This window comes from Canis aureus, chromosome 18 (assembly GCF_053574225.1).
Source record: "Canis aureus isolate CA01 chromosome 18, VMU_Caureus_v.1.0, whole genome shotgun sequence".
In the NCBI taxonomy this organism is placed as follows: Eukaryota; Metazoa; Chordata; class Mammalia; order Carnivora; family Canidae; genus Canis; species Canis aureus.
Window position 1 is genome coordinate 37569372 of NC_135628.1, and position 18636 is coordinate 37588007.

General features: G+C 37.8%; 1 long non-coding RNA gene across 7 annotated transcripts in view; it reads left to right on the forward strand.

Moving 5' to 3' along the window:
• Positions 1-18636, forward strand: part of LOC144288853 (uncharacterized) — a 104281-nt gene that overhangs the window by 45595 nt on the left and 40050 nt on the right. For 6 of the 7 annotated variants that reach the window (XR_013356864.1, XR_013356865.1, XR_013356859.1 and 3 more), the window contains 5 exons: positions 5544-5591; positions 7453-7549; positions 8323-8425; positions 9051-9160; positions 10567-11634. This is a non-coding gene — a long non-coding RNA (uncharacterized LOC144288853). Of the gene's footprint in view, positions 1-5543; positions 5592-7452; positions 7550-8322; positions 8426-9050; positions 9161-10566; positions 11635-18636 lie in introns of those variants that run through there. The other variant, XR_013356861.1, reaches the window with a different exon arrangement.

Below are 18636 nucleotides of genomic sequence, written 5' to 3' on the forward strand. Positions count from 1 at the left end.
CCTTGGATCCTTGAACAAATCATGTAACCTTTCTGAGTCTTAATATCCATATCTACAATAGAGGCATTTGGACCTTCTAGGCCTCTTCTAGTTCTACAATTAATATCTTGATATAAAAAATTTAGCATTATAAAAGATTTGTTAGAGATAGTCCCTTTTCTTGATATATTGCATATATATATATTTGATCAATGATATTCTTGATTTCACAGTAAACTCCCACTGAGCAATCTTATTTTCTTCATTTCTAAACTATTGGAAATACATTTCCAAAGTATTGATATTAGAAAATAGGATTCTCAGTCCAATTTTAGTATAAAATAAGTTATAAAGCTGGCTAGGCATTTGCTGCAGAATGAGGGCTCCCCAATTTCCATTCACAGTAATATATTAAGCACTGCTTTGATTCCTTACTTTTATATTTTTCAGTGATCTCTGTCTACTATTTTGGGTGTTCTTTGTTAGTTACCAGGTGACATGCTGCCAGAATATGCTTACTGAGATTTTACTTCTCTGTTAAGATTCAGCATATTGAGAATTTTAAATATGTCTTGCAAAGCTAGATCTGCTGTGGGATATATAAGGCCAGTTTCTCATCAGTTGTAACTCTCTGGAAGCTGCACTGTTGGGAGGAGTCATCTATTATTCCACATACATTCCAGAAGAAGCTAAAGCAAGTGTTTAATGCGTGCTTTCCAACACACAATACTCCACGATCCCTAGAGTGTGATGACTTGGGACAGCTGCCCTGAGTCAATATTCAGGGGACCCAGCCATGCTGGCAGCTTGACAGTGACTCAAGGAGCACCAGCTGGGGCCCCATAACATGCTTGTAACACCCTTACAGAGAAACACTCTTAACTTTCCTCCCTTTCCTGGGCTATCCAGAATCACTATTCCCTTTGTATCCTCATGCTCCCACACACAGGACGAAGTTGGTGGGTTATAGTGATATAAATTGTATGTTTCCTGAGAAACAGTTGTTTCCTACATCTGTTTATGACAGTTGTATTTTGTTATCATAATGATGTGATTTCATTAAATATTACATAAAGAGGTGAAATATGAAGACAAAGAAAAGAGTTTTTTCTATGAAAAGTTGAAAGCTTCATAAAGTGTGAGTAATGCACATAGCTGCAAAAGATTGTGGCAAAAAATCTAGAAGGATTCTATACTCAGATTACTTTTCATTTATCTATAAGTTTTCACTCTCCTTTAAAGACATCCCTATTTTATGGGCCACCTGGGTGGCTCCGTGGTTGAGTGGCTCAGGGTGTGAGCCACTCAGGATTAAGGGGGTTCCAGGATCAAGTCCCGCATCCGGCTGTCCACAAGGAGCCTGCTTCTCTCTCTGCCTCTCATGAATAAAGAGAGAGAAAGAAAGAAGAAAGAAAGAAAGAAAGAAGAAAGAAAGAAAGAAAGAAAGAAAGAAAGAAAGAAAGAAAGAAAGAAAGAAAGAAAGAAAAAGAAAGAAAGACATCCCTATTTTAAACTTCAGTGAATATGTTCTAGGTATGCTTTATTCAAGAATGATGTCCTGGGCTCAAAGTTAAGGCCTTACCCCTCTGTCAAAAGATTGGTCAGTTGATATATACTTATTTGTATTCAGTTAAACAAAATGTTTGTAGAAAATGCCATTTTTTATTTGTTGCTTTGACCTGTTTTTTAACAGCCTAACTCCTGGTCCAACAGCCCATTCCTGAGGGATAAGTTGGCTTGGACTGTACATAGATTCAGCTCATTTCTCCTGTTTCATCACAGGAAATAAGGAACTGTCAAGATTGCCCTTCCCTGCTGCCAAACTACAAACTACCACTTTGTGATTCTGTTTTCACATCAAAGATACTCTCCAGCTTTAGCCCAGATCTCCCTAACTTATCCCCCCTTACTTCCTCAATTAATTCTAGAGGACTGTGATTCACTGAAGACCTCACTGGGATGGTGCCATATAAGTGCATGTACCTAGGGAATCCTCTGCTAACTACCCAAATCTTAAAAAAAAAAAAAAATTGCCCTAGGCAATATTCTAGTACCACATCTGGTTCCTCTCCTTACTTGACTAGAGGAGCAAAGCTAAGTCTCTTGGCATTTTGTTGATAAACTGGTAAACTGACTAGGGAGATTTTTCACAGGACTTTTTGTTTTTTAAAATTCTATTATAATTGGCATACAGTGTTAGATTAGTTTTGGGTGTCAATACAGTGATTCAACAATTCTATACATTACTCAGTTTCATAGCACTTTTGACTTGGGAATTTGTTGGCTTATGTATTTATGTATGCATTTATTTATGTATATAGTTATTTGAGTTCCTGCAGAAATTGAATGGGCTAGAGCATGTCATACTCAAACTATGGGCAGATAAACTTTTTCTATAAGGGGTCAGAGAGTAAATATCTTGGGTTTTGTGGGCCATAGGTTCTCTGCTTATAACTACCAAAGCAAACTGTCATAGCAGAAAAAAGTCCTAGGAAATAAAAAAATGAATGGGAGTTACTATGTTCTAATACTATTTTATTTACAAACAGGATCACTAGTTTGCTGATCCCTGGAATCTATCAAAATACCTTACTATCTCCCCTACTAGTAATTAAACTTGCTCAAGTCTTTTCCCTAGGGGGGAAAAAAAAGGCAGCTCCACATCACTGTAGGAAGTTGTCTTGTCCTCCCCATGTCTACTTCCCCACTTCTCATCTACCTTCAGGGCTAGGCAATCTGACCTCCATGCTCACCACCCACTGAAATTGTCCTTATCAAGGTCACCAGCAGTCTCTGTGTTGCTAAATCTCATAGACACTCCAGTCTTTTCTTTCTTACTCAATCTCTCCACAGCTTTCAACACAGCCAACCACTCCCTCCTCCTGGAAACACTCTCAGCTTCTGAAACCTCACACAATTGTTTTGTTTTTTCCCCTACAGCAGCAGCTACTGCTCAGTAACCAAAGGCTCCTCTCCTCTTCACAAACTACATGCTGGGGCTGCTCAGGGCTCCATCTGGGCCTCTGTTGCTTCTTTCCCTATTCTTTCCCTTGGGACCTCATCCATTTTGTAGCTTTAGATAGCATCTTGATGCTGAAAACCCCCAAATATTTCTTCAGCCCAGCTTTTTTCCCCCCAGTTCCTTTTCCTTCCTCATATAACCAATTGCCCACTTGACATTTCAAGTCTCCCAGGTGTCCTAACCATAAAGCGCTGAATAAGTACAATTGAATAAATAAATGAGTTTGCCAGGTTGCCCAAGCAGAAACCAGAGCTTAATCCCTAACTCCTCCCTTTTGCTCACTTCATGCATTACCCAAATATAAGCCTTCTCTTTCCTAATCATCTTCTGAATCTCTCCCTGCCTCCCTATATCTAATTCTTAGGCTGCTACAGCTGCATCTATTGCTAAAATATTGAAATACTTCCATATGGGTTGTAAAGGGCCACTGGCCTAAAGTCCAGTTCTACTAGCCCCACCTCTGAGATCCACCTGTCTGTCCAGCCTGGCCCCACAGAGACAGGCCCATTGGACCCTGCTTAGTGCTGAGGCTAGCACCCATCCTGAGGAGCAAATGCTCTTGCCAAACTGATTGTTAAATATTTTAATATTGTCCCTGCTTAATACCACTGTTACTAAAATATTCTGGCAGTAGGAAATAATCTCTCAATCAGATTACTGGAAAAGCCACCCAACTGATCTTCCTACCTCCTGTCTCACTCATCTCCAGATGTTAGCCAGAAGGATTTGTCTAAAATGCAAATTGATGGTATCATCCCCCTTCTTAAAATCTTTAAATGTAGTAGCTGTCAAGATAAAACCCCAACCCCCTTCATGATCTGACCTCTTCTCATTCTTCAAAACTCACCTCCTCAGAGATGTTGCTCCAATTCCACCTAAAGTTGGTTCTTCCTGTTATGCTCTCATAGCACTCTGCGTCATTGTATTGATCACAGTTTGACATTCTTAATTTCATTATATTTTTTTTATCTGTTTCCTCCACTAAACCACATGCTCCCTGAAGGCAGATGCCTTGACTATCTTGTGCACTGATAGATTGCTTACCCCTGAATATTTTTAAAAAAATATTTTTATTTATTTATTCATGAGAGACAGAGAGAGAGAGAGGCAGAGACACGGGCAGAGGGAGAAGCAGGCTCCCTGCAGGGAGCCAAATGTGGGACCCAATCCCAGGACCCCAGGATCACACCCGGAGCCAAAGGCAGACATGCTCAACCACTGAGCCATCCAGACGTCCCCCGCTGAATATTTTTAAGTGAATAAATCTGTCCCTGAATCCCTTCTAGCATCATCCTTTGCCACTTTCTCCCTTGTAATCTATGGTTTAGCTATATGCAGCTGACAGATATTCCATAATTATTTGGTAATGAAATGAACTGTTCTCAGTTCCTTAAACATTCCTTATAAACAGCTCCCTTTTGCCTGAAATACATTTGTCTGCACCCTATGTTCTTTCACCTGGTAAACTCCTGCTTCCAGGTATCAACACTGTCATTCCACCCTCCAGGATGCCTTGCTATTAATTCCTACACGACAGAACTCATGATACTATCACTTAAATGTCTGATTCCTTTTCTAATTTCCCCCTGGTAAGCCCTATGAAGGCAAAGACTGTCATTTCTCATAGTTTCATTCAAAGTACCTTGCTAAGGGCCTGGCACTCAGTAGCTTATATTTAACAGAGCAATTCAGTCCTTAACTTAACGCAGCCAGCCCAAAGTCTTGAGAGGAAGTGAAATTATACTCAATTGCAGGCAATATACTACTTATAAGTGGGGTAGCTTCCCCCCAAAATGGGTTTATTTTTGTGGGGTTTTCTTCCCTAAGAATAAATTTTCCCTTCATATCGTGTGTCTGTGATGTGCAGTAATTTCTCCTGCAACTCATTGTCTGGCTTTATGGGCAGAAATTGGTTCATAGTGGAAAGTACAAAATGTATATTACTAAAAAAGATCCACAGTGAGACTAGGTTTTGTAACATCCTAAGAGGACATAAGAGGATAGCAATTTCTCTTCCTTGAGACATAGATATTTTTAATATATTCATCTGAATTCATGCAACTCAGTTAAAAAAAGAACCTCTCTACTCATTAATGGTGGTTTTATGGTTTCATTCTGCTGGGCACATAAATGTGTTACAATATAAATAAGCCAATGGCGTAATGAATCATTGCAGTCTTATTGTGTGTAAGTTTTTACTACAAATCTTGGCGGGTGGGGGGGAAACCTATTCATGCTCTGCATTTTTAAATTATGCTAATGTGATTAGTCATTATGGATCCTACTTACTTTTCATGATAGATGCAAGATATTTAAGCCTCCCTCGTACTGAGGGGTCTGATTAGTGCTCAAGACCCAATCAAGAAGCCGTTGATGAAGTTCAAATAGTACATTAAAAAGTTATGTATGACACAGGAGTTGATTGTTGCTTATGTAAGATTGTATAAACTAATATAGTAAGTATAAATTGTATTAATGCTCATTTTTATTCTTCCATGAAAATTTTAGCCATTACCATAATCTTTGAATGTATTTTTTCCAGGATATGTGCAGGCCACTGTTTCTGCAATGAAAGTGTAAAAATGATGGGGTAAGCTGCCATTATTATTAAATATGAAAATTCGCACATAGCCACATTAGTAAACAGGAGTTTTCAAAACCCAGACTTCAACATAGTTCACCCATTCTTGCATTTTGATGTCATAATCAAGCAAAATGAAAAACAGAAAAGACACACTGTGGTTGATTATTGTTCTGCCAAATCAGATTGTCCCTGTCCTTGTCTTAGACCAATACCAAACTCAGAGGGAGAAATTGGGAGCAGGGAGAAAAATATGAATATGTGAGAGAGTGAAAGAATGGTCTTAGAATTTTAAGTGAGTCTAATACATTGAAGACTTCTTTAACAATCTCAGAAATAAAAGTCAGTAGAAATATATGCAGTATATGCCCCACTAAAGTATACACTTGATATTCAGTTTTTAAAGTAACTTCCTTAGAGCTAGAACCCCTTTTCAAAAGAAATCTTATGAAGAATCACATATATGTAATAGAATATATGAAATAAGAATATTTTTAGTAAACGTTTCATTGGTTGAAATTCAATGAAAAACAAGGCTGTTTTGATGAATATCAGGAATTAAAATTAGGAGCTTAGATGACAATTATCTTAGATGAGCCTCAGCAGCCAATTTATATCGGCAATTTCTAAATGGTTGTATAGTATTGAGATTTTCTTGATTACAAAGGTAAAGTGTTGGAAATGATAAAAATATAAAAATATATATATATTTTTTTAAGTTGCCTTGTAATCTCAGGATACAATTCTATTTACAAATAATGAGGAGGAGCTTCATTTGCTCAGAGGGCTGAACCAAGAGTTACCTGGTGAGACAACTAAGCCTCTTTGTTGGTCTCTATTGTTAGTGACATTTGGTATGTGACACACATGAACGTGCCTATTTTAAAAACTATAGTTCTGTAATAGTTAAAAATTAAGTAAAATTCTAGTGAAATATTTTCTGTTCCCTTGAATCTCCTCAAGGATGCAGTAGGGTGGGGCAGAGTGAAAATAGTTTTCTAGCTGATTCTCTCAGTTGCAGTCTCCTTCACTATATATATTAGGATTTTAACAATAGATTTGCCAAACTCTCCTGTGCTCCTTGGTGTCACCCTGCTACAGATATAAATGGTGGATTCCTCTTGCAGTATTCTCTTAATTAATGGCATCACCATCACAGGAGCTGTGGTCCCCTTCAACTTCTTCGCCCCTAACATTTAATAGCTTGTGAAGGTCTATTCCTACCATCTTCAAAATATCAATGGAATCTACCCTTTTGTCTTCCATCTATCTACATTGTAGTGGCTTCCTGACTTTTTTGCAAACTTGAGCCTTACCCTATCTAGCCAGAGCTGCTACTCTGAGACATGCATTGGATTAGGTCATTCTCCTGTTTTAAAGCTGGTAATATTCTCTTGCACTTACCTGGGTAAGGCCAAACCCCTCAGCACAGTACAGAAGACCCTTCACAGTCTCCACCATCCTCCAACCTCATCTTCTAGTTCCTCCAACTTCTGTACCCCATCCCACTACACTGCATGGGCCTTATTCTTTCCATCTGTTTTCTTTGCTCCTGGAGACCTCTTACTCATTCTTCAAGATCCAGTCCAAACATGACTCCCTTTCCAAAGCATTTCTTGATTTCCCCAGGCAGCTGGCTCTGCAGCTTCCTTTGTACTCAATGTCATTGTAGTATTTTTTCCATTTATTGTTGTTGTTGTTCTGGGATCATCTGCTTGTGTGTCTGTCTTTTCTCCAAAATCCTACGGACTCTTAATGAGCAGGGATTGTATCTTATCCATTTTTTTATCCCAAGCACCTAGGATCATACTTGATATGTGCCTGAAACATGGGAAACCCTCAGTGCATATTTTTGAACTTTTTATTACAGTGTTTCATGTGGAGATTGTCCCTGTTTCTGATGGTGATACACTAGAAGAACCCACAGTGGCATCCTGTAGACTCCCTGTTGCAGTGACAGCACATGGGTAATTATCAGTTTCTTTTCTCCTCACTTCAGTCTCTCCATGCCACTGGGCATCTAGTTCCTTTAACTTCTTCCAAATGCATGAAGATATGTTTCAGAATTGAATTTCAAAACGCTTCTTCTCTATGGTGTTTTCTTCCCCAAATTTATTTATCCCATCCCATCCCCTCCCAGGTTATATGATACTTCCCTGATGTTTAGAATCTCAAACAGAACTGATTTCTCCTCCTGGTTTGAGGTCAGATTTTGTACTTATCCTGTTCCAAGTGCCCTCAGTGGAGAATCTCTTTCATTTTGTTTCCCCACTATATTGTATAATCCCCCCCAAGAGAGCTCATATGCAAGCCATGAGGGATTTGCAAACCTCAGATCCTCTGCCCCCATATTCCTTGAGCTCCTGAAAATGCTGTAATACAGTTGGGATCTTAATTGTTTTTGTGTATTCACATGTAAATACTGTATCGGATTATTTTCCTTACTCATCTTTATAATTCAATAAAAATCCATCCCATGATCATCATTACTTCTTATTTACTCTTATTTATTCTTCTAGATCATTTGGATATTTTATAGATTTTTTCATTTTTATTTGCTTCATGATTTTACTTGAAGAGAATTTAATAACACCAAGATGGTTATTCTTCTTCATCCACTCAACTGCGCCCACCCCTTTTCAAGGCATAACATTTCCTATTTCCAATCCTCCCCGGGTTTGAAAAAAATAGTTTGGCAATGGTTCACTAAGAATTGTAATTTAATCCTTTGGAATAACAGGCTTTTCATCTGCGCTCTCTGCAATGATCCTGCGATCTGCCACACAATCAGTTCCTTAGAAAAGAACAATGCTACCAGAAAGAAAGAAAGTACTGGCAACATGGTAAAGAATATGAGGCCTTTTATAAGATTTGTAAATATAAATGAATCTTGATAACAAATGGCATCAAAATATGAATTATTGCTATTATTCAAAAGAAGAATCAGGACATTTTTGGCAACAAATGCAAATGAACCTGAGTGTCTGGGCTTTTGATCTGGACTGTGTAAACACAGGCTCATAACTAGGTAGTTTTGTGTTTATATTGGTGGAGCCTCTAAAGTTATGCTTACAGATCCAGGAACAATGTGACATTCAAGAAAGAGCAAACACAATCTTAAGTCTTACCTCCTATGTCCCTTGACTCCAGGAGTGTTTGTCCAAGTTATCCCTGTATTTTATGGAGCAGGTTATTGTAAAAATTGTACAGATGCAGTTCTATGTCTAAATGCTACACATATATTTATTTAAGTGGGATTGGTCTCTAATGAAATGTCCTCCTTTTGAGACAATTATAGGCCATTGGCAATCTGCATAGTAATTTATCACCTCATTTTCAGTCATTATCACTGTTAGTCAACCATGTGTTCCACAGTCTTAACATCACAGAGAGTTCACCGGGATTAGTTAGGTGTTTTAAGATTCATTATCATCACCATTATTACTACAAATCACACCATTTATTTAGCACCAACAATCTGCTGAAGAAAGCAAGTTGGCACAATCTAATGTGGATAAGAAACCGGCCTCCTGCATAAAAGAAGCCTGGGACTCGAGCTCCAGGCAACAATAAGTGAGGTAAGATGACTGGTAGGCTCTTAAGAAAGGGTACAGAAGTTACATATTTTCAAACCCCCCATAATGCGGTCTCCTGGAAGGACAAATATTTTGCAAAACTCCTCTTATTTCTCCTAATGGCCTGATCAATAGAAAGTAAAGACAGCTGACCAGAAGGCATATTAAGATGAAAGGACTTGGACAAACTGCCTGTGTTTATGGCATAAATTTTTTTTTTTTCTGAAAAGCCTTTAAAACTAGAACCCTCTCAAAACTGTCTGAGCTTGAAGTTGGTGTATGAGTTTACTTGTCTCAGGGTTCTTCACTCTACTAGCATGGGCTACCTCTGTAACATACAGAGAAATGATCCATCCGGTTAGCTGAAGTGGGTGGCATGAGCCTGGCAGTCTGAGTTTAGCCATCAGAATACTATATGATATAAAAGGATACATTTTCTTCTGATCTAATTATTGCAAGCAATGTAAGGCTCTACTATGACTTACTTGGAGTATAAAGGGCACCTACTATAATATTCCTTAATTCATTTTATAAAATGTAAACATTTAAAAGTTCAGTGATTGTAATTATGATAATAAAATTTGAAATTTGACTTGGAAACTAAGTTAAACAAAAAGCAGAGAAAGGTTTTCTTTTTGTTTGCTTTTGGTTCTTGTTTGCTTGTTTGTTTTTGGTCTTTCATAGAATGAGCCCAAGTCCTGAACAAAGCTTAAGAACTAAAGGAGTCATATGGGAAAAATGATTGTGTTCCTTCTCTGTATTTTTATTTGATGATTCTGAAAATTTGGAGTAAAGCAACAATTTATACCAATAAAAGTTTATTTTATACTTACTGAGAAACAGTAAATTCAAAATCATCTTATATTTGATAGTGAATAAAATCTGAGTTACTAATGAAATTCTTAGTTCGCATGAAAATCACACATTTTTATTTATATAGGATACAAATTTTGACATTTTGAAAGAATTACACGATAAAATAGTGGTATTGGGGGCTGATTTTCACATAGGATAAATATTCAGTCTTTTATGTGTACTTAGAACTCCTGGTTACAGTAATACTGACTTACAGCTAAGGATACTCCATATGTTAATAAGCCCAGGTTTTCTATAATAATTAAACATTCATAGTCCCTTTATTTCACTCCAATTAGCATCTGTGCACATAAACGTAACTGAGGAAAAAGAAAACCTTTTTTCTTTACTTGAGTATTTCAGTTTGGTGTTCTTGGTGTGAGACATATATATTTTATAGAAAATGACTGCAGAAGAAAAAAAGTAATGCTTGAGAAGATAGAGAGTCCAAGAATTCTTAAGTTTTTGGGAAGATATTAGATATAAATATAAAAAAATTGGTGGGTTTTTTAGAAAGCAAAGTGAACAAATATATTTCATTACTTTTTTTATAGCCTGGGAAGAACATCTTTCTACAAACCTACACCAGCTGAAAAAAACCCTTCCCGAAATGACTGGTGCCATGTGTGGGGTTACCAGGAGCAGGAAGAAGTGTTTCAGAGGACAGAAAAAAATTGAGTACAAATATTGTGGTTTTTCATTGTCTTCATAAAAACTGAGTTTTTCAGATCTTGGACCTGGAGGGTAATTTACATAACCAAGTATGAGAGCTCTCACAGAATGATTGCACACCTGCATTTGGCGAAACAGAAAGAAAAACTCTTGTTGAGTAATGTACCATATGCAAATTGAGGGATCAAAGGAGCACGACAGCTGGTATGCAAAGAATATTTTTCAGATTCTTAGGGAACATCAGTCTGGAGGCATTCAAAACCTCCACCAGACTGGCAAAAGTACACTGTGCAACTTGGGTGATCTTAACTTGGGTATGAATGAAACTGGCTTTTGGAGAAATAGATAAATGTTATGGCCAAAGTCCAAAACTCATTGGAATTGATAGCTGGACATCCAGCAAAGTGGGAAAAGTTATTAACAAATTCATTAATTAGGATCCTCTTTACATTTCTACCCCCAATTAAAAACCTGTATAATCTGCACTCTTTTTATTTCAATTTTTATTGCTAGAAAGAGGTTACTTGAATTTCACAAAGACATGTCAGTGGCACAGTTCTCATTTTTCTAGGGCATATCTTCCGTCAACATTTATATTAAAGACATCCTGTTTGAAGGCTAAGCCCTTAGGTGAGAAAAAAAAAAAGTCATTATTCATCAAAAAGGGACTGCTAACAGGACCTTAGAGGCATTGTTGTCAATGGAAATTGCTCTGGACCCACTGCAGATTCCAACTGCTCATCTGTTAAATGGGGAGAATAACATTTGCCCTGACCATGTCACATTTGTTGTGAACATCAAAAACAAAACAAAACAAAACAAAAACAAATAGGTGAAGGCAGTTTGTAATGTGTAAGATGATATATACTGCAAGAGATTATTATTAATTAATGAATTCACTAACAGTGATTCTTAATTTATGGATATTAAAGAAGTCTCAAATCCACAAAGATCAATGTAATTATTATAATTATTTGACCCTTGTATTTATTTTGGTTAATAATCACATGTATCTCCTATTTAGGCAAGAAAGCTGAATTTCCTTTCTGAGTCACCCTATATTTAAGTCTGCCTTTTCTGTGTTTGTGTGTGAAACTCAATGAACTCCACCAGGACATCAACAGGGAAGTGCCACTGTTGATTAAAATATTGGCACTTATGTCCTAAATCTAATCACCAAAGACAAGACAAAACAAAACAAACAAAACTAATGTCCTATTCTATGCAATCCCAGAACCCTGATCTACTGACCAAAAAGCTACCATGGTAGGCAAAAATTACACAGACCACTGCTATTCTATGTAAGCTTTATAATAGCCCATTCATAATATATTAGGAAGCATCATCAAAAACAATCAAGATCTGTGTTCATGGAGCACAATTAATTGTTGTAGATTTTATTTTTCTCTTTCTAGAAAATTTACAGGTGGACCTCTGGTCATGAAATTTCTAGAAGTCCTTGGCCATACAAGTAAGCTTTGAGGGGTAGAAGTAGATAAGCCCTGGAATGAATTTTCTTGGCTCAAATTTTTACATGCTTATCCTTTGTCAACTTTCTTGCTTTTATATTTTCTACATACTCCATCATTTACTTTAAAGAGGGAGAAGGCCTAGTAACTGAATGTATGTTTTGCAAAGAATCAGTGGCCTTTTTCTTATAGTAAACCCAGGTTCCAATAATGACCTGTGCAATGTTCTCTTTCTCCACCACTCTTGACATGGCCTCTGGACTTGAAGTCCTGTGGCTTCCTTTCTCTGTTGTCTTCAAGTAATGGACCTTCTCATTTCACCAGCTTAAGGCTAGCTGGGCCGCTCTGAAACCATTTTTTTCATTTGTAAAATAAGCACCCTTAAGTTGAGGATTTCAAAGGCTCTTTTAGCTGTGACACACTCATGATTCCTTGAGCAATGCCTCCAAAAATAATCCAATTTTTTCAATGTATGATCCTGATAAACAAACTCACAAAGCTTGGGGGTAACTACCAATATCTATTATGAAAAACTTCCACCTCTTTTATTAGCTTGAGCTTAATAACTAACAAGCATCTGGTGACAAAAAGCCATGACTAAAATAAACATTTTTGCAAAAGACCATTCAATTCCATCTTATTGGAACCACTTGCCTACCCCATGGTAATAAATGTGGAGTATTTCACTGTGAACAATTACATTTTGAATGACAAATATTTACTGTGGTGATGGTCACTGGAATACCTACTGGTAGTAGAGCAGCAGTGCTAATTATTAGCTAACCACTTTAGCTGGCTAATACCTAATCTAAGCTCTGTCAGCAACTGGTTAAGTAGCCTAGAATAAAATTCAGTTTCCTTACCTGGGATTGGGAATTGGGCCACTGACCCAGCTCTTGGAAAGCATTTGTAATCACTCCAAGTCTCAGAGGACAAATGACCACCTGGGATCATCTGAGCCTCTTTGGGGATGCATTTACTCTTTGGGGCCATTAGGGGAACCATTTAGGACTGTAGCAATGATTTACTAATGTTGCCCCAGTGGCCCCAAAGGGTTAATGCACTTTCCATATACCTCTTGCTTTCTCTGTGTAAATCAACTAATCTATCAGATCTATCAGATGGTGCCTTTGATGAATCAATTTGCTTGACACAGGTGGGCATTTTTCTTGCAGACTGTACTTGCCTCTTCTTGGCTCATAAAAGAACAAGAGCCAAACCCCCACAGACATCTACATAGCATTCTACATCACAGTACTTTGGGATTAGTTATGAAACACAGAGCTGTTAACCACTTGAAGCTTCCCATGCTGCTCCTGTATTTGCTAATCTTTAGAAGAATAACACTGAATGGTGGTATTGGAGTTATTTGATAATCTTGACTTATGTATCTCATTATTAATAGGTATAAGGTGTGAACATCTATCTAATTGTCCTCCTCTCCTTCCATCTGGAATCAGAGAAAGAGGATTTTTAAGAAGATGAATCCTTCTGGATTGTTTCCTATCTGCTGTCTCTGAAAGTAGCATTTTAATCAAATATTCCTACTATCTCCTGCATCATTAACCTTTTTAAAAAAACATTTTGTTGTGTTACTATTTTCTTCCAAACTGTGTGAAAAGCTCTAATCTTAAATAAATCCTACCCTCCCTGGACTTTATGTTCCTTTTTGCTTCTTTCTTTCTCTTTCTGCCCTTTCCCATTTATTCTTGTGAAAGAGAAGCCCATCCTTTTGCTCTTTGCTTCATCATTCACTCTATCATCCACTGTAGCCTACTCTATTTGTGCTCATCATCGATAGGAACTAAATGATTTTGGTTTTTGAGAATCTACAAAGTGTTTGAGATCTATAGGAAAAATTGATTGGCTTAAATACAAAAAGAAAACTAGAAAATTTTAAAGAGTGATAATTCCATAAGGAAAAATACTGTATACCTAAATTCATTTGTGATACAGTTAATGTAGAATTTGATACATTTTAATGTTTGCTACAATATGGGGTAAGATCTCCAAAAATCAGCCTATTCGGAGTTTAGGAGAGTTTTAGATGGTTCTGTTCAGAGATACCCTAATTGCCAAATCCATGTGACTATTTTCAGTCCTTATTTAAAAAAATGAAACTGCATTTAATAATGTTAACCATATCTGCCTTTGTCTTTTCTTCTTTTCTCTTTCCTTGTTTGTGTAATATCAGCATCTTCCAGTTTTTAACCAACCTTTTTCAGCACTCCTGCTCAGTCTCCTCTGGATTTTTTTCCCCAGAGTTCCATATTGACTGTCTCCTCACTTTATCTACTTTCCTTGGCAATCTCATCCATGCCCAGTTTCTTGGGCTCCCTTATATTCTGAGTTCCATCACTATCCATGCTGGTACAGCAACCTCAACTGCTCTCATCTTTTTTTTTTTTTTTTTGCTCTCATCTTTGACCTTGAAAGTCTTCTCTTCCTCTCATCTTCCTATACGAGTAAATGATACCCTATCCAACCAGAAATCTGGGAGACCTCTTATACCTTTCTTTCTCTCACATTTTATATCTAATTAATCAGCAATAAAGTCAACTCCCTTGTCCTCTTGAATATCTGTCTCCTTCTCTCCACCTCTTAAAAACGGTTCTGGTTTTGTCATCCCTATGTTCAATCCCTTCAGTGGTTCCCACTAACTTGGGACAAAGCCCCATTCTTACCATGACTCATAAGACCCTCCATAAACTGGCCTCTGCCTGCCTCTCCAGGATCAATTCCAGCCACTCTTCTCTCCCACTCTGTCCAATCCATATACTGTAGCCCGACTGGTGTTCTTCTTACTTCACCGTCACAATGAGCTCTTCCCTTTTCATAAGGAGCTCCTCACCCTGGGACATCTTTCCATCCAATCTTTCCCTAGACAGGCCTTCCTTGAATCTCCAGATCATGTCTGCTTTCCCTATGCCCCATTCCATCCACCACCATTAAATTCTCATTGCACTGTGGGCCTCACCTATGGTAGTTCTCCAACACCACTTTAAAGTCTTTGTTCAATGTCTGTTTTTCCCAATAATAAGTGTACTTGATACTTAGTAATTTCTATGTGCCAGAGAGTTTTATTTATGTTATTTTATTTACTTCTTAAAGATTTTATTTATTTAAGAGAGAGAAAATGCGTAAGAGAGAGAGCACAACCAGTGGAGGAGCAGAGGGAGAGGGATAACCACTGAGCAGGGAGTCTGACTTTGGGCTCTACCCCAGAACTTTGGGATTATGACCTGAGTCCAAGGCAGATGCTTAATTGACTGAGCCACCCAGGTGTCCCTGTATTATCTCATTTTAATCATCACAACAATTATGAAGTAGGTTCAATTTAATAGTAAAGGAAACTGAAACTCTGAGACATTGTAGCCACAATTAATATTGCTTTAGTGAATCAGTAAGCTCCACAGGGGTAGGGGCCATATCTTGTACCTCTAGAACCCAACAGATGATTGGTATATAATAGGAGCCAACAAGATGTTGCTAAGGTAATACGGTCCAAATTCCTAGGGTGATATACAAGGTCCTCTGTTACCTTACCCTGACCTACCTCTCCAGCCTTTTTCCCCAGTAGGCTTGTCTCTCCTTCCCTAGGTCCTATCCTCTAGCCACATAAGCAGTTCCATGAACAGCCTAGAGTGACTCACACTTCTGCCTTTTGTATGTTCATTGACTCACTCATTGATTCACTCAGTCTTCATTCATTCATTTATTGAATAGCTAATGAAGGCCAGGCAGAGAGGAAAGTCCTAGGATAGATGTACAAGATAGGAACACAGAAAAGGGATATGTAAGTAAGACTGAGGAGTCAAGAAAGTCTCCCAAGGGAGGTAACAACTCTAAAATTGAGTTTTCATTTCCCTAGAATGTGCATATCTTAATGCAAACCCCTACTTCCTTTCAGGGCTCTGCTCCAATGTCTCATGCAGTGGTCTCTCCATGTAAAATTTGTAGACATAGCATACTACATGTTTCTAGATGATGACCTCCCCCATCAGACAGTCAGATCCTCTACTCTTAGTCTCAGCATAGAGGAGATACCTAATAAAACAATGATGAAGGAACAAGCAAAATAATCACCCTTTTGCTGAAAACACTTCAATTCATTGCACAACTCTGTGCACTTACCCAAAACCATAGAATTTGGATTCATTTTCAGAAGAGACACATTTCCTTAACATACAAATTACAGAGACTGGAGAGAACTGACACCAAGCATCATCACATAATTTTATTTTAGGCATGGATGTATAAATAAAAACACTTAGGGGGACACACACACACACACACACACACACAAATACATACACTGACCCATATGCTTTTGTCAATTTGGTAAATAATTACTTAAGAAAATAATTCACACTATCAGGCACATTCTCCTGAAAGTTCTGGATAATGTGGAGAATATTAAACAACAGAATGTTAGTTAGTATATTTTCTGAAGGCAAGATCATCCTAATGATTCTCCCATTGATGAAAAAGGACTCTTCCCATCATTAGAAACAGACTAAATGTTAGGCTGCTAATGTGTTTTGTACATGGGTGAAAAAAATCATGCCATTTATACATTTTGGACTAACATCAAAGCACACTTATGTCACACTGTTCTTTTTGGGTTTGTCATATGGAGGGCTCTTTGAAAGTTGTAATGAGATGCAAGCTTACCCCAATGTCCCCTTTTCTACTCATCATGAAGGATATCTTTGACTCTTGGGGGAACCAGAGTTCTTATAGGAGGAGCTGCTGAGGGCATGCCTGGTGTTCTGCAATCCTGTTTCTCTTTAAGAGTATAACCCTGAGCTACTTTTCTCTCTCTCTCAGGATAAATTTTTTCACCTGCCAGACAAATAGGTTGGACTGGAACAGGGTTAGCAGATGTTTTTGGTAAAGGGTGAGAAAGTAAATATTTTGAGTTTTGGACCACATGGTCTGTGTTGCAACTACTTAACTCTGTGATTGGAGTGTGAAAGCAGCCCTATAAAAGTATGTAGACAAACAGCCATGCCTGTTCTCCAATAAATTTTTTTATTTACAAAAACAGGCAGTGGGCCAGATTTGGCCAGTGGGTCATAGTGGCAGGCGCCTGGGCTAGATGAATTCTAGGATCCCTTTTCCCTTTTTTCTGCCATGTATTCGGTTTAAATCATTGTGTGAGAATTCAGAATTGGGAGATAACCGGGGGAAAAATGGAGCACACTTTAAAGAATCATTGGCTGGATGAGATTACTATATTTGACTTATCTTTTCACTTGGAATCTTTTAACTTTGTAGCATAATGCCCCTATTATATTTAGCAATTAGAGTGCCATCACAAAGTAAAATGTAAAACCATTATTCCTTGAAAAGAGAAAAGGCTTGCGGTATGAAATGATGCATGCAAAGAGTGTGGGTGATAATTTACTCATATAATCATTTCTATTTCAGTTCTATGGCAAGTATTTCTGGAGATGGCTCACACGGCAAGGAGATCTTTAAGATGTGCACACCATAATTAACCTTTTTATATACTCTGATAGAAATATCAATAGTCTTTTCTCCACGTTAGCAGTTTTAACTTTACTTATACAGTCTATGGAATGATTTGAATTAAAGAATGACGATTATAAGAAAAAAAAACACAAACCCTTTATACCTTGCGTTTAAAACAAAACATGCATATTCTTCCTGTTATTTTTATATCATGCTGAAGTTCTAGACAATGAATGCCTCTATCTCTTTTTTCTCCCTGGCAGAGAGGATCAGACAACTAGCTAGTGCTTCTGTCATATATAGACCAGTGATTCTCAAAATACAGTTTCTGGACTAGCAGTATCAGCATCACCTAGGAACTTAGAAATGCAAATCTTCCCACCCTACCCCAGATTTACTGAATGAGAACCTCTTGGCGCGCAGCCCTGTAGTCTGTTTTAACAAGGCCTCCAAGTGATTCTGATGCCTGATAAATTTTGAAAACCACTCAATGGATTAATACTTTCTAGAAACCAAAATTAAGTGGAAGACCTGGCCTCCTACAAAGAGCAAATGACCCTAGGGTTTGCATATGTAGAAGGTGTAGAATAAAGACAATACTCTTTATAGCCTCTAGCTATATTACAAGAAGAAGGGAATTGAGGAAGGAAAACGATAGGGAAGGAGAGAGACACAGAATTTTGGTGAATAGGTAGACCCAGAAAACCTCAGAGGTTCCATCTGCAGAGCTAGCTAAGTTCATACATATCACTACTACCTCCTGCCTCAAAGTCATTCATTCAACAGCCCTCACCGTGTTCCATGGGTGAGGATGGTGCTTAGGTGATGGGGACATGGAAATGAAGAAGATATTCTCTTTGCCTACCAAAAATTCACAATCTTGGAGTGAAAAAAAGATAAATGGCTCCCTTGAGAATCTGCAGTGAGCACCTCATAGGCCAAATCAAAAGGGAGAGGCTGGATCGCAGGAGCGAGAGACAGGATGAAGAGGGGAAAGAAAGGGAT